The 14,438-nt window shown below is 38.3% G+C and overlaps 1 long non-coding RNA gene across 1 annotated transcript; it reads left to right on the top strand.

Moving 5' to 3' along the window:
• The first annotated feature begins 6,393 nt into the window (after positions 1-6,393).
• Positions 6,394-14,438, top strand: LOC148689639 (uncharacterized). Its single transcript, XR_015958167.1, has 4 exons — positions 6,394-6,515; positions 11,525-11,617; positions 13,111-13,161; positions 13,841-14,438. It is a non-coding gene; the product is annotated as an uncharacterized LOC148689639 (long non-coding RNA).

The raw sequence follows: 14,438 nt of genomic DNA, 5'->3' as shown, positions 1-14,438 counted from the left end.
AAAAACGGAGTTTTATAATTTGACAACGAATAATTTTGAGTAGAAACTTATTGGAAGAATAAGCCGTTCTACAGCCGTCCTACAGCCGTCCTACCTTGTCCTACCTACACACTAGCCGTCCTACAGCCATCAAGCCGTCCTACAACCGTCCTACCTTGTCCTACCTACACACTAGCCGTCCTACAGCCGTCAAGCCGTCCTACAGCCGTCCTACCTTGTCCTACCTACACACTAGGACGGCTACCTTGTCCTACCTACACACTTGTATCATGTATATATATCCTTGTAATGTTGTAGAGAAATATAATGAAAAAAAGCATTCTCTTCCATATTTTCCACATGGTATCAGAGCCGGAACCTTAACCGGCCTGACTCCATTGTTGTCTCTTCTCTTCTTCTGCACATTTGTTTCGATAATGGCAGAAGATAATCTTTTTGACTCAGAAGCTGAAAGCTTCACAGCTCCTCGCCCTAGTTTTCCAGAAGCTAAAGTCAACCCAAACCAACGTTTGTGTTCTGTGTTGTTAAATGAGTTTAACTATTTTTCATGGTCCAGATCAATATCTCTTGCCCTTGGAGGAAGATCCAAACTTGGATTCGTCAATGGAAGTATTGAAGCACCTGACGTCGCATCGCCGGAGTATGAAGCATGGCTGTGCAAAGACCAGCTGGTCATGTCGTGGCTACTCAACTCCATGGATCCTAAGCTGTCTGAAATTTTCAGTTTTTCAGAATCCTCTAGTGCTCTTTGGAAGGCAGTCAAGGACATGTATGGAAATCAAAACAATGCTGCTCGAGTGTTCCAGCTTAAGAGGAATCTTGCAAGTCTTCAACAAGGTGATAAATCCTTTGTTCATCATCTCGGTTGCATGAAAAACATGTGGAACGAACTAGAAATGTATCGACCACACACTATCGATGCTGCCGTACTGTTAAAAATGTCCGAGGAAGACAAAATCTTTCATTTGCTTGCAAGTTTGGGTTCTGAATATGAAGATCTTAAAAGCCATATTCTAATGAATCCCGAACTTCCATCATTTGCAAGTGTTTGCACTACTATCCAGCGAGAAGAAGTACGCAGAAAAGTCATGAATGTTAACGTAAAACCTAGTGTGTTTGAGGCTAGAGCTTTTGTGACAAATCACAAGTCATTTGGAGATAAAGTATACAAGGGAAAAAGGCCAGATCTGAAGTGTCTACATTGTAATAATGTTGGACATCTAATAGATCGATGCTGGATATTGCACCCTGAGTTGAAGCCAAGGTTTGAGAACAAGCCTTTAAGAGATCATAAGGGCTCACACGCTAGACCACATACAAACAAGTACCATGCTGCTGCTGCTACATCCATCGGTGGGTCGATGAACTTTACAGCCAATCCAGCTGACTTGTTGAATGAGTTCTCAACCTACCTTCAAACCAGAAAAGGAAGCACAGGTGAAACGTCGACTGGGGAAAGTCAAACTGCTCTTCTTGGACAGTTTGCAGGGTTCTTAGCTGAATCTGGTCATGTACCTCAATGAGACATTCCAGGTATCATGTGTGCTCTTTCAACTGCTCTAAATGTTAGTCACTCTCATGATTTTTGGATTATAGACTCAGGTGCCACAGATCACATGACAAATCAATATTCTAAGCTATACGATTTTGAAAGCCACACTAAACCATCACTAGTTTCTGTAGCAAATGGTAGAGGTGTGCCAGTTCTAGGTAGAGGGAAAGTTAAACTGATCTCAGAAACTGTTGAGTCCACAGCGTTATATGTTCCATCTTTTCCTTTTCAATTATTGTCCGTAGGAAGGATTACAAACTCTCTAAACTGTCGTGCAATTTTTTCCCCCCACAATGTTGTTTTTCAAGATCTAGCCACCAAGAAGCTGATTGGTGAAGGTCATTACCTAAATGGGCTGTACTATTTTTCAGAGGACCTCAATGTTCCAAAGGGGTTCCAAGTCAGCTCAAACCTAGAACATCGGTTGTGGCATCAACGCCTAGCACATCCCTCAGAATCTGTGTTGTCTACGATGTTCCCTAGTTTATGCAAATCCTCCCTTGTATGTGAAATTTGTCATTTGTCAAAATCTACTAGACTCCCATTCAATTCTTCCATGTCTAGGACTAGCAAGTTGTTTGAGATGGTGCACTCCGATGTTTGGGGACCTGCACCTCTAGAGTCTTTTGTTGGTTATAGGTACTACGTTATCTTTGTTGATGATTTCTCAAGAGCCACTTGGTTGTACCTCCTAAAATTCAAAAGTGAAGTTATGGATGCTTTCAAGGACTTTCATAATCTTGTCATGAACCATTTTTCGTCCCAAATCCACATACTAAGGTCTGATAATGGCACTGAATATACATCCAAAAATATGACTAACTATTTGAGCACCCATGGAATTATACATCAAACAAGTTGTGTAGGTACTCCTCAACAAAATGGAATTGCCGAAAGGAAGAATCGGGACCTACTTGAAAAAACCAGGGCGCTAATGTTGCTAATGAATGTGCCTAAGAGGTTTTGGTCTCAAGGAGTTCTTGCAGCCACCTACCTTATCAACAGACTGCCTAGTCGTGTTCTGGATACAAAATCACCATCTGAGGTTATGCAAAACAAAAAAAATTAATCTTTCCCATCTGAGAATCTTTGGATGTACCTGTTATGTTCATATTCAATCCCATCACCGAGACAAGCTTGATCCCAAAGCTGTCAAGTGTGTTTTCATGGGATACTCCTCCACCCAAAAAGGGTACAAATGCTACAATCCGTGCTCCAGGAAGATGTTTGTCTCAAGAGATGTACAGTTTGATGAAAACCAACCATATTTCAACAAATCATCAGATCAAAATCGTCAGGGGGAGCATTTCCTAGATCTCTTCCCATTGCCAAATCCAGTCGAACCAAGTGACTGTGTCCATTCACTACCTCACAACCGGGACTCTCATGCAACTCTTAATGACAACCTGCTTATTGGAGACGACACTGAAGCCTCAGAAGCACAAGTAGTTCCCCATGACCATAACACAACATCTATACAAGAGGGTGGAGCTAAACCTATTGTGATCCCAGCTCAACCCCGCAGGAATCCGACTCGAGATTGACATCCACCATCAAGGCTGCAAGACTATGAAACTTACCATGCCAGGTACCCTATTCACAAGTTTGTAAATTACTCCAAAGTCTCTCACTCTCATGCAGTCTTCCTCAGTAAACTGTCCTATGAAAGTGAACCAAGGAACTTTCAAGAAGCCAATCGTCAAGTTGTGTGGAGGCTAGCCATGGAAGAAGAACTCAAAGCCTTGAATGAAAATAAAACCTGGAGTGTAGTTCAACTTCCCAAAGGCAAGAAGGTGGTAGGCAATCGATAGGTCTATAAAATCAAGTTTAATTCTGATGGCTCAATTGAACGACACAAGGCAAGATTGGTGGCTTGCGGTTTTACTCAAACTTTTGGAGTGGACTATAAGGAGACATTTGCTCCCGTGGCTAAGATGAGCACAATAAGGGTTTTGTTATCTGTTGCAGTGAACCATGAATGGCCATTGTACCAAATGGATGTAAAAAATGCTTTTTTACATGGAGATCTCGAAGAGGAAGTCTACATGCAACTACCCCCGGGTCATCCACAAGCACAGAATTCAGGTATGGCTTGCAAGCTTCATAAGTCAATCTATGGCTTGAAACAATCTCCTTGTGCCTGGTATGCCAAACTGAGCTCGGTACTTGAAAATTTTGGGTTCAAGATAAGTCATGCTGATTCCTCCCTGTTTGTTCGAATAGGATCAGTTGGCAAATTAGTTGTACTAATCTATGTTGATGATATCATCATCACAGGTGATAACATTGATGAGATTCACACTCTTAAACATTCTCTTCATCAACAATTTGCCATTAAAGACTTAGGAGTTTTAAAATACTTCATTGGGATTGAACTGGCCACTTCCCCCAAGGGACTTTTTTTGAGTCAAAGGAAATATGTGATTGACTTACTTCAAGAAGTGAAGATGATGGATTGCAAACCAACTCGTACTCCTCTTGATAGCAAATTGAAGTTGGACTTGACAGGAGAACCTCTCAGTGATATCAGTTACTACCAACGATTGGTGGGTAAGCTTATATATCTCACCATCACCAGACCGGATATAACTTACGCCGTCAGTCTTGTAAGCCAATTCATGCATGCACCCACTGAAGCTCATTTAAATGTTGTTAAAAGAATTCTCAGATACCTCAAAGGCTCCATTGGTCGGGGAATCGTCATGAAAAACAATGGTCATACTCAAATCATTGCCTACACCGATGCTGACTGGGCAGGGAATGCTATTGATAGAAAATCCACTACTGGCTACTGCACGTTGGTTGGAGGGAACCTCGTGACATGGAAGAGCAAAAAACAAAATGTAACTGCTCGCTCAAGTGCCGAAGCTGAGTATAGAGCCATGGCTTCCACTGCATGTGAACTCATTTGGCTAAAGGGCCTTCTCTTGGACTTGGGGTTCTCAATCAACACACCTATGTCTCTTTTCTGTGACAATCAAGCAGCTATGCATATTGCCTCCAATCCGGTGTTCCATGAACGCACCAAACACATTGAAGTTGACTGTCACTACATTCGGGAACAAGTCCAGTCCAAGGTAATTCAAACCACATTCACTCGAAGCCAAGATCAACTTGCTGATATTTTCACGAAGTCTCTTGCTTCTCCTCAGTTTCAAAGTCTGCTATCCAAGCTTGGATCAATTAACCTCCTTGATCCAGCTTGAGGGGGAGTATTGGAAGAATAAGCCGTTCTACAGCCGTCAAGCCGTCCTACAGCTGTCCTACCTTGTCCGACCTACACACTAGCCGTCCTACAGCCGTCAAGCCGTCCTACAGCCGTCCTACCTTGTCCTACCTACACACTAGCCGTCCTACAGCCGTCAAGCCGTCCTACCTTGTCCTACCTACACACTTGTATCATGTATATATATCCTTGTAATCTTGTAGAGAAATATAATGAAAAAAAGCATTCTCTTCCATATTTTCCACAAAACTCCTACTCTTTTGAGTAAGCAAATATCGTTCATATTAAAATGTACATGGGCTATATAGCAGGACTTCCTACTATATATGCAGCAGCCAAGGTTTGTTCATAAAAAAAATCAATGGCTTTACTATGGGCTCATTCCTAGTCTCCTGCTTTATTAAATGAAAAAACAAATTGTGTGTATTTAATTATATTATAATTTAATTTTCAATATTGGACGTGTTTTTGGGTTGGATTCAAATCGAATCAAACTTTATCAATATTCGGATCCGTTTGTAATTGGAGTAATGGATTCGGATCATATTTGGATCATCAAATTTAACTTGTCTGTTTATGTACGATAAACCTCAAATTCACATTGGATCAAACCCTAATCGAATCTACTTTAAGAAGTGTAAATGTTTTCAAAATAATCAAGTGTAAAATAAACTGTCAATAATTTGAGTATACAAAGAAATGTAAACGTGTTGGGTAACTAGTGTGGTGTGCTAGGTAGGGGTGTAAAGGTACCAATAGTAGTAGGGGCGGCGACATTAACTATGGTGGTGATGATAGCAACAACAATTGTGGAGGCATAGGGTGTAAGGCTGGTTAAACTCTGCTTGTTTTTATTATAAAAGTTGTTGTCTAAAAATCATTTTTTTAAATAATTAGAATGTTTTATTTTTGTTGAACATTTTTTATTTTTTTATGAAGAAATAAATTTATTTAAAGAGAGAAAGCTCGAGTACAATCGTTTTCCTGTATAGTCAAGGAGAAAAGCATTTTTAGCAATAGTATGTAAAGACCTATCCTAAATATAAGTATCATGAATAGAGTGCTCATCTCTAGTAATCACGTCAACAAGAAAGCAAAGGTTAATGAAAAAGGCCTTTAGAGTAAAACTATTTTTATTGCTAGGTTTAAGTTAAATATTTTTTATTGCTAAATTTAAAGTAAAGCATTTTTATGAAAAAAGGCCTTTACAATACTAATCGATCGATATAAAAAAAAATAAAAAAGGAAAATATTCTACTGTTTTACATTCATAGGGTGCGTTTGCTGTACCGAAGTATCTCGGATTGAACTAGTTTCAAGGATTAAGCTGGACTGGCTTAGACTAGACTAATCTGGACTAACTTAGTGAAACGTTGGGTGAAGTGTTGGACTAAGAAGCAGGATAACGAAAATTCGTAAAAAATGAACTTGAATAATCACAGAAAAAGGAATTTTATACAACAACATGGTATATTAACTAGCCCACAATTAAATCCTAAATTGCAAAATACCCATTATTTTTATAATAGACACTATATAGTTTGATTGGGGAAAATGACTATACATATGTATGTATCGGTCATATCGAAACCTAAATATATTCTTCACATTGTACACAAACACACAACAAATTATACATATACTAAAACTCAGTTTCTCCAGTCTTCTCCAGTGACGAACCCTTTGTTGGTCAGCATTTTGCTCTGATCTTGCCATCGTCGACATCAAAATTTTAAGGTCAGTTTGTTTTCAATGTTTTATCTTTATTTCTTCATCTCTAGGGTAAGAAATTTTAGCTCTTTCTTTCTGTTTTTTTTAAGAATCTGCAGGTTAGGAATTTTTTTTTGTTAATTTGGACATCATGTGTTACCTCTTCAAATTATTGATAAAGAAATTATATTAATCTTAGGGTTGTATGTGAGATGTTAAAATATAGTAATTTTTGTCTTATTCGAACATTTTATCCTCATCTTGCAATCGTTGGGACCAGCTTTTTTACAAATTGTTAGCCCACTCTGAGCGCACCCTTTCTTCGAATTATCGTCTGACAAATTGTATTAAGCTTAGGTATTGTTTGGACCCAAATTTACGCTATCGGCCCATACAATCAAGGCCGTTAGATGAGTAAAGTTCTAGACCGTTGGATGATGAAGTGGTTGAGATATTTTTCAATTATTATTAAAGAATAATATTGTGGTTTTAATCATAATATTATCTCTTAATATATATTGGATTATCTAAGCCTAATATTGGCTATATCCAGCGGGTTGGTATCAGATAAAGGTGAAATAGCGCAATGATGGTGATCGTGATCAACAACAATTTGTGATAATGGCAGAAAAGGATTTGCAATTGATTTGCAAATGGTTTGCATGGATAAGAAGACATGAGAAAGGGAACCATTTTGATGCTCTCCATGTGGAAGGCAACCCACGAGTCATGATGGCCTGCACCTTTGGAATTTGAAGGATTTTGGCAGTGCCGTGAAGCTTATCAAATTGGCTAATGCATGCTAATTGTTTGCATGAAGTAAAGAGATAATGATGATATCTAAAAGATAGGTTGTTGCTTACCTTGGGAAGTCTTTGACCTAGACTCTAGCTGATGAGTTTGAATTAAAATCAAATTCTACACAAGTGAAGCCGCACCACACATCTGCTTCTATAAATACAAGGCTGCGAACACCATTCAGGGGATCTCCAAATCAACACCCAACTGCCCTGCGCAAAACCTCTCAAACATCTTGAGATTTTTTTTATTTTCTTTTTTCCGCCGACACATCTTCAGTTTGGATAAACAGCACTGTGAAGGCAACCGGCGAACATCTTCAGTTTGGATAAACAGCACTGTTGCCGTAGAATCAGCCGTTCCCGAAGCACCTTCAGTTTGGATAAACAGCACTGCGTCGAGGCCGACTGGTTATCTATCCAAGTCTCGGTCGAGAAGGATTTTCAAATCCTTATTGGCAGAGGTCATCTCATTAGCCTTCTCGGCGAAGTGAGGTGTTACCAGGTTACTACATTCGGCACCTTGGGAGCCGAATTTGATATTGAACTTCGTAGAACTAGCAGCCTTGTCTTCAGGCTCGAGAATCCAAAGGCCGAGATTTGTTCCTTCCTCGGCCGCAGTCGCAAGATAGAGAAGTCACCGACGCGCTCAACGCAACATCAACAAATTTTACTCCTCGGCCGAGCTCGGCCGACGAGTTGGCACGCCCCGTATTCGACCGAAGGACGTAGTTAGCTTATTAGTTACTCGGCCTGCGCGCCACGTAGGCTTTGTAATTTTTAGGGTCAACATTTTGGCACGCCCAGTGGGACCCAGTGCTAAAACTACGAAGTTTATATGATATATCAAGATTCCAATCCGGCTCCACATAGCCGATTGTACAGGCTCCTAGAGGAATTGAAAAAAGACAATGAGAAGCGAAAAATATCTTTGGAAGTGGAAAAAATTCTTCGTGGCCATACAGAGATGCAAAAGTCATTCGCTTACATGTTGAGAATAAAAGCTCCCCTTATCCTGCAAGAACAATGGGTAAATGAGGATAGGGCTCGATTTAATACCTGGCTAGATGGAAAATATTTTCCTTACGTTTTCGACTACAAATCAATTCCATTTGAAGAATGGTTGGTTGAAAAGACCGGGGGGCAATTTTCCGCTCCGGCCGTAATTAGACATCGGCCTAAGAAAATTGTTACTTTGGCCGAAGAACAAAGGCCACCTATTTTTTCGGTCGAGACCGAAAGTGTGGTAGGCCTAGAAGAAAATGTTCAAATTTTTGAGCCAAAGATTGACTCAGGAGATGATTCATCAGAGGAGAGTTCCAATGATGAATAAGACCAACACACAACTTCAGACCATAAAACCACATCAATTGATATGGTAATTGGAGACATGGTTTCAGTTGAACAAACTGCGCCAATCGATATGATTATTGGTAATAAAGCCGACATGGAGCAATCCAATTCGGCCAAGTTGCTCGAGTTAAAAGCCGAAGTTAACGAAATAATTATGTCTGGGGGACATAATAATTGTTTAACACATTCGACGGCCGAAAATGAAAAATATATCACTAAGTCAAAAATATTTGGAGAAAGTTCTTCATTCGGCCTAGAGCGAAATCAATTTGAGAATTTTGATATTAAAAGATCTCGGCTTGGAATAAAGCATTGTTGGCCTCCTCCTATTTATGGTTCGGCCACTTTTATTTCCATTTGCTAAATTACTTTCTTAACCATTCGGCCTTTTGGCCGATACTTAAGAAAATACGGGGGGACAACGAGCATTGAGCCATGGGACAAAAAAAAAAAAAAAAAAAAAAAAAAAAAAAAGAGACAACTCTCGGCTGTCTAAGCCGAGGCCAAAGAAAATCAAGAAGATGCTAACCATAGCGTTGGCATCCAAAAAAAAAAACAAAAAAAAAAAAAAAGAAAGTATTTTCTTAATCATTCGGCCTTTCGGCCGATACTTTAAAAAATGGGGGGGGGGGGGGGGAGGTAGACAAAGCAATGTGCCTGCGTGAAGGAAGAGAAATATGGGAGCATGCTGACTTGTTTGCCAGGAACATGTGTTTGCCCAACCACATGGAAAATATATTAAATTTATATCATTACCAATGCATCCTTAATAAAGACACCCAGGCAACTCTTGGATAATTTTTAGGGATCGGTCGAAGAACTTCCAAATGACTTCGGCCTGCTTCCACCAAGCCTTGGTCGAGAAATATATATATATATATAAGAGGTGAAGAATAATGGTGACTCAGTCAAAAAATGTGGTAGTGGCTATAGGAGTTCAGTTTTTCCAGTCGGCTAGGTTATTCGGCCATTAAAGACTTTTGACCATTTAAAAAGTCATGAGAATTGTAGTACTGGTGCTCGGCTATAGCAGTTTAGTAGTTCCATTCGGCCTATACACACATTTGGGACATTTGGTCACTTGATTGAGACAAGAGGAGGAAAAGTGTCAGGCAGTCCACTCATTAATGAAGACCAGGTTGGGACCCCATAATGAGGTTCGAGATATAGAAAATGACCCACTTTTGGTGGCCATTTGGTGTATGCAAGCTACATCCCTTCTTGGTAGTAGAATGTGATAGAAATGCATGGCCGACAATTCATTTCAAACCTTGGTTTTAACGTCATTGGGTTTTTTTTTTTTCGGCCGAGCTCGGCCAAACTCGCCGAGGCTACACCACGCGGGGTAAATTTGAAACAACATTCTACCGAGTGAATTTTTATTCGGTGATGAATGCTTATTTTTTTATTTTTTTTTATTTTTTTCAGCGGTCAGGGAATGTACATTGGAGAGTTCTTTACTTAACCGAATCACTTCGTTTTTGGCAATACGAGGGGTTCTTTGGCTGCGCTAATTTCCTTAACCATTCGGCTTAAAGGTCGAAGCTCAAGGAAACTGGGGGGCAATGTTTGGATCCAAATTTACGCTATCGGCCCATACAATCAAGGCCGTTAGATGAGTAAAGTTCTAGACCGTTGGATGATGAAGTGGTTGAGATATTTTTCAATTATTATTAAAGAATAATATTGTGGTTTTAATCATAATATTATCTCTTAATATATATTGGATTATCTAAGCCTAATATTGGCTATATCCAGCGGGTTGGTATCAGATAAAGGTGAAATAGCGCAATGATGGTGATCGTGATCAACAACAATTTGTGATAATGGCAGAAAAGGATTTGCAATTGATTTGCAAATGGTTTGCATGGATAAGACGACATGAGAAAGGGAACCATTTTGATGCTCTCCATGTGGAAGGCAACCCACGAGTCATGATGGCCTGCACCTTTGGAATTTGAAGGATTTTGGCAGTGCCGTGAAGCTTATCAAATTGGCTAATGCATGCTAATTGTTTGCATGAAGTAAAGAGATAATGATGATATCTAAAAGATAGGTTGTTGCTTACCTTGGGAAGTCTTTGACCTAGACTCTAGCTGATGAGTTTGAATTAAAATCAAATTCTACACAAGTGAAGCCGCACCACACATCTGCTTCTATAAATACAAGGCTGCGAACACCATTCAGGGGATCTCCAAATCAACACCCAACTGCCCTGCACAAAACCTCTCAAACATCTTGAGATTATTTTATTTTCTTTTTTCCGCCGACACATCTTCAGTTTGGATAAACAGCACTGTGAAGGCAACCGGCGAACATCTTCAGTTTGGATAAACAGCACTGTTGCCGTAGAATCAGCCGTTCCCTAAGCACCTTCAGTTTGGATAAACAGCATTGCGTCGAGGCCGACTGGTTATCTATCCAAGTCTCGGTCGAGAAGGATTTTCAAATCCTTATTGGCAGAGGTCATCTCATTAGCCTTCTCGGCGAAGTGAGGTGTTACCAGGTTACTACATTCGGCACCTTGGGAGCCGAATTTGATATTGAACTTCGTAGAACTAGCAGCCTTGTCTTCAGGCTCGAGAATCCAAAGGCCGAGATTTGTTCCTTCCTCGGCCGCAGTTGCAAGATAGAGAAGTCACCGACGCGCTCAACGCAACATCAACAAATTTTACTCCTCGGCCGAGCTCGGCCGACGAGTTGGCACGCCCCGCATTCGACCGAAGGACGTAGTTAGCTTATTAGTTACTCGGCCTGCGCGCCACGTAGGCTTTGTAATTTTTAGGGTCAACAGGTATATTCTAAAATAACTGTGTGTGATTTTCTGTTTCGAATTTGTGTTCATTTGAAAGAAACCCTAACAATTTATTTTGTGTTGATTTGTAGTGGTTTGTTGAGAATTTGCCAGCTAAAACGTTTGGCTTCCTCCACTAAGAAGTCTGAGAATTCGTAGAAGCTGGAGCATTACTGTTGGTTTGGGTATGCTCTCCTTGCCTTCAGTTTTTTTACAATTCTATATGCATTTCTTATTCAGATCGGTGTAGTTTGTGTTTTTGTTTTTTGTATTTAACTTTGTGTAATTTTATTTTGATAGAAAGTTTGATTGAATCTTCGCCCCAATTATCAATTTTGTTAGGTTGGGTTTTAACTGGGTTTTCGTGTCTCAAGCACTTTTCTACTTTTTGTTAGGATTTGACTTCAAAAGTTGTTTTTAGTGGGTATTGACCTAGTTCCCTGCTTGTATTTCTTTTCCTTTTTTCTTCTTAATAAAATCTAGTAGAGAGGGGACGGACGGGGGGTTTTTGGGTGCAACGGTTCTTTCTCCTTCGGGAGAGGGTTGGTGCCTCGCACACGACTGTTGACGAATAGCTAATTCCGCCTAATCCATCAGTACAATTTAAAAAAAAAAAAAAATTACATGCCTATTTAGAATTGATAGTTGTTGTTCAATTGATGGGGATATTAGAAAATTGGTATTTAATTTTGGTGTTTCATAAACTTTTGGCGTCACGTTGGGTGCATTATAGCTTGCAACGCCGCTACGCAACAACTATATCTGTTTCTGTATTAACCGTTCGATTGACTGGTAAAAGTGGACCCTCTTTATAACTTACGGATGTTTAATTTTCAATGCTGCCATGCAACAAGTGCATGACATTTGGCTTACAGTGTGTATCTGGCCCGGTCCCAACTCCAAACTTTCTTCTCTGGGGTGGTCAAAGTAAGTATCATTTTGAACACGACTTAGTATATTACTTGGATTGTTATCCTGTATGGATGTTGGTCAACTTATCTCAATGATGCTAATTTAGGATTTCAATCCAAATTATAGGGATTGATATTTTATACAGTAGTTCAATCAAATTTTTGTCCAATCATGAATCATAATTCAATATGGTGAGTATTAAGAATTAATTTTATAGTGTCCCTTGGTAAATCTGACTGTAAATGCATTCCAAGAGATAGATAAATGACATAGCTAAGCTTAAACAGAAAAACAAAAAAAAAAATGATTGAAAACGTATTGGTAAAATATAAAATTGTTAAAGGCTTTTATGGACTATTTAATTTATACATCAAACTCTGTTTCGTTTTATGTCATCGTGTGGTTTTTTGTTTCTTTGATTCTTTCAGTTGCTTTGTTTGTTGTTTGGAGCTATGGTTAAAATACTTATAGAGATACTTGACAAGAAAGGTAATAGCTACGATTACCTTTGTGCTTTCGTTGTCAAATAGTCTTCTGTCAATTACCTTTTTTTATTTATTTATTTTTTTAATCTATGTTGTTAGATTTTTACTTTGTTTCTTTTAATGTTTGATTGAAAACTTGAGATTTTTTTCCTAAAAAATTGGGGTTCAAGGAATTTGAGACACTTAAGCTCATTTGCAACCAAAAATTCTGTTTCAACTTTTGCTTCATTTACTCTTATTTTGCAGCCTATTTTTTCACACATTCACTCTTCAATAAACAGACTAACAAATTGTCACATACAACATTGTGTCAAATAATCGTTGATTATAAGGTATACCATTATAACACTATGTTTTGTTAGCTTTGATAAAATTATTTGTCAGCCGTTTTAGTTTTTAGCAATTATGATATTATTTCTTATTTCAGCATAATATTATTTGGCTTAAACCTTTCTTACATCTTAAGTATCAATGTACAAAACTTAACAATCATTTAAAAAAAAAGTCACAAATTATAGTGTCAATTTGAAGTTAACATAATGACCTTTGAAAATGTTAAAACTCACATTCACATAAATGTTTTGCATATTTGTAAAATGTCTTGAGATCGGCTTCCAACTTAAAATTAAACTTATACTTAATAAATTTTATGTATCAGTACTAAAATTTTCAACACCAAACCAAAGTGCATTTTCTTTTAAATTTTTGCACACACATTTTACCTTTGAAACCAAGCTATGCCACTGGTTGCTATTGCTACATTGGCACATAAAAACTGAACCTTTTTTTATTTTATTTTATTTTATACATGAATATTCATTCATTACTACAAATATAATAGGCATAGTTGTCTCAAAAATTCAAAATCCACCAACACATGACATTCAAACCAATTTCTATTGTATACCATCACCAGCATATACATCAAATCTAGATCAAACCTAGGTGAAATTCAGCTCACAAGATTATACTGTAATTGTTTCAATAATTTACATTGTTTTAGTCATCCAGGTCTACAACATCAGTCAAGGATCCAAAATCATTTCTGCTGACTTAGATATTGAAGACACCAAAGTTGAGGTAAGCCATCATATCACACTCTCAAATTTTTTTAAAGCTTCAATCATTGCAAATTTTATTCACACTGGAAACTATTAATGTTCAATGGTTTTTCAAATCATCCACCCAACCAAAGTGAGTTTGTGTATTATGTATTTGACAAATAAAATTGTAATCTCATATATATAATTGACTAATAATATGATTTCATTCCATTTTTAGCCACTATTGAAACTTTGAACTTTTCCGTTGTTGAACCACATGTAGGTGCATAAAAAAATGAATAATTTGTTGGGTGTAAGTAAAATATAAGATGGTATAATAGGTGTGAACAATTATATAATCATCTTCATGTAAGCTGAATTGAATTTATATGAAAACCAAGTTGCTGAATTTAACAGCCTAGTTCACCCATATGTTGCTTATTTAAATTATTTGAAGATTGCTGTGTTGATTCATGATTTTGTGAATTTACTTAGGTCAAATATTTGTTATCTCCATCGTTGCATTTGAGAATGGCATTTCGATCCTACCACCTTTCTGCTTACTA

The sequence above is a fragment of the Pyrus communis genome, chromosome 17, assembly GCF_041283825.1.
Source record: "Pyrus communis isolate YQ-2024b chromosome 17, ASM4128382v1, whole genome shotgun sequence".
NCBI classification, from domain to species: domain Eukaryota; kingdom Viridiplantae; phylum Streptophyta; class Magnoliopsida; order Rosales; family Rosaceae; genus Pyrus; species Pyrus communis.
This window is presented reverse-complemented; position numbering and strand designations above follow the sequence as displayed.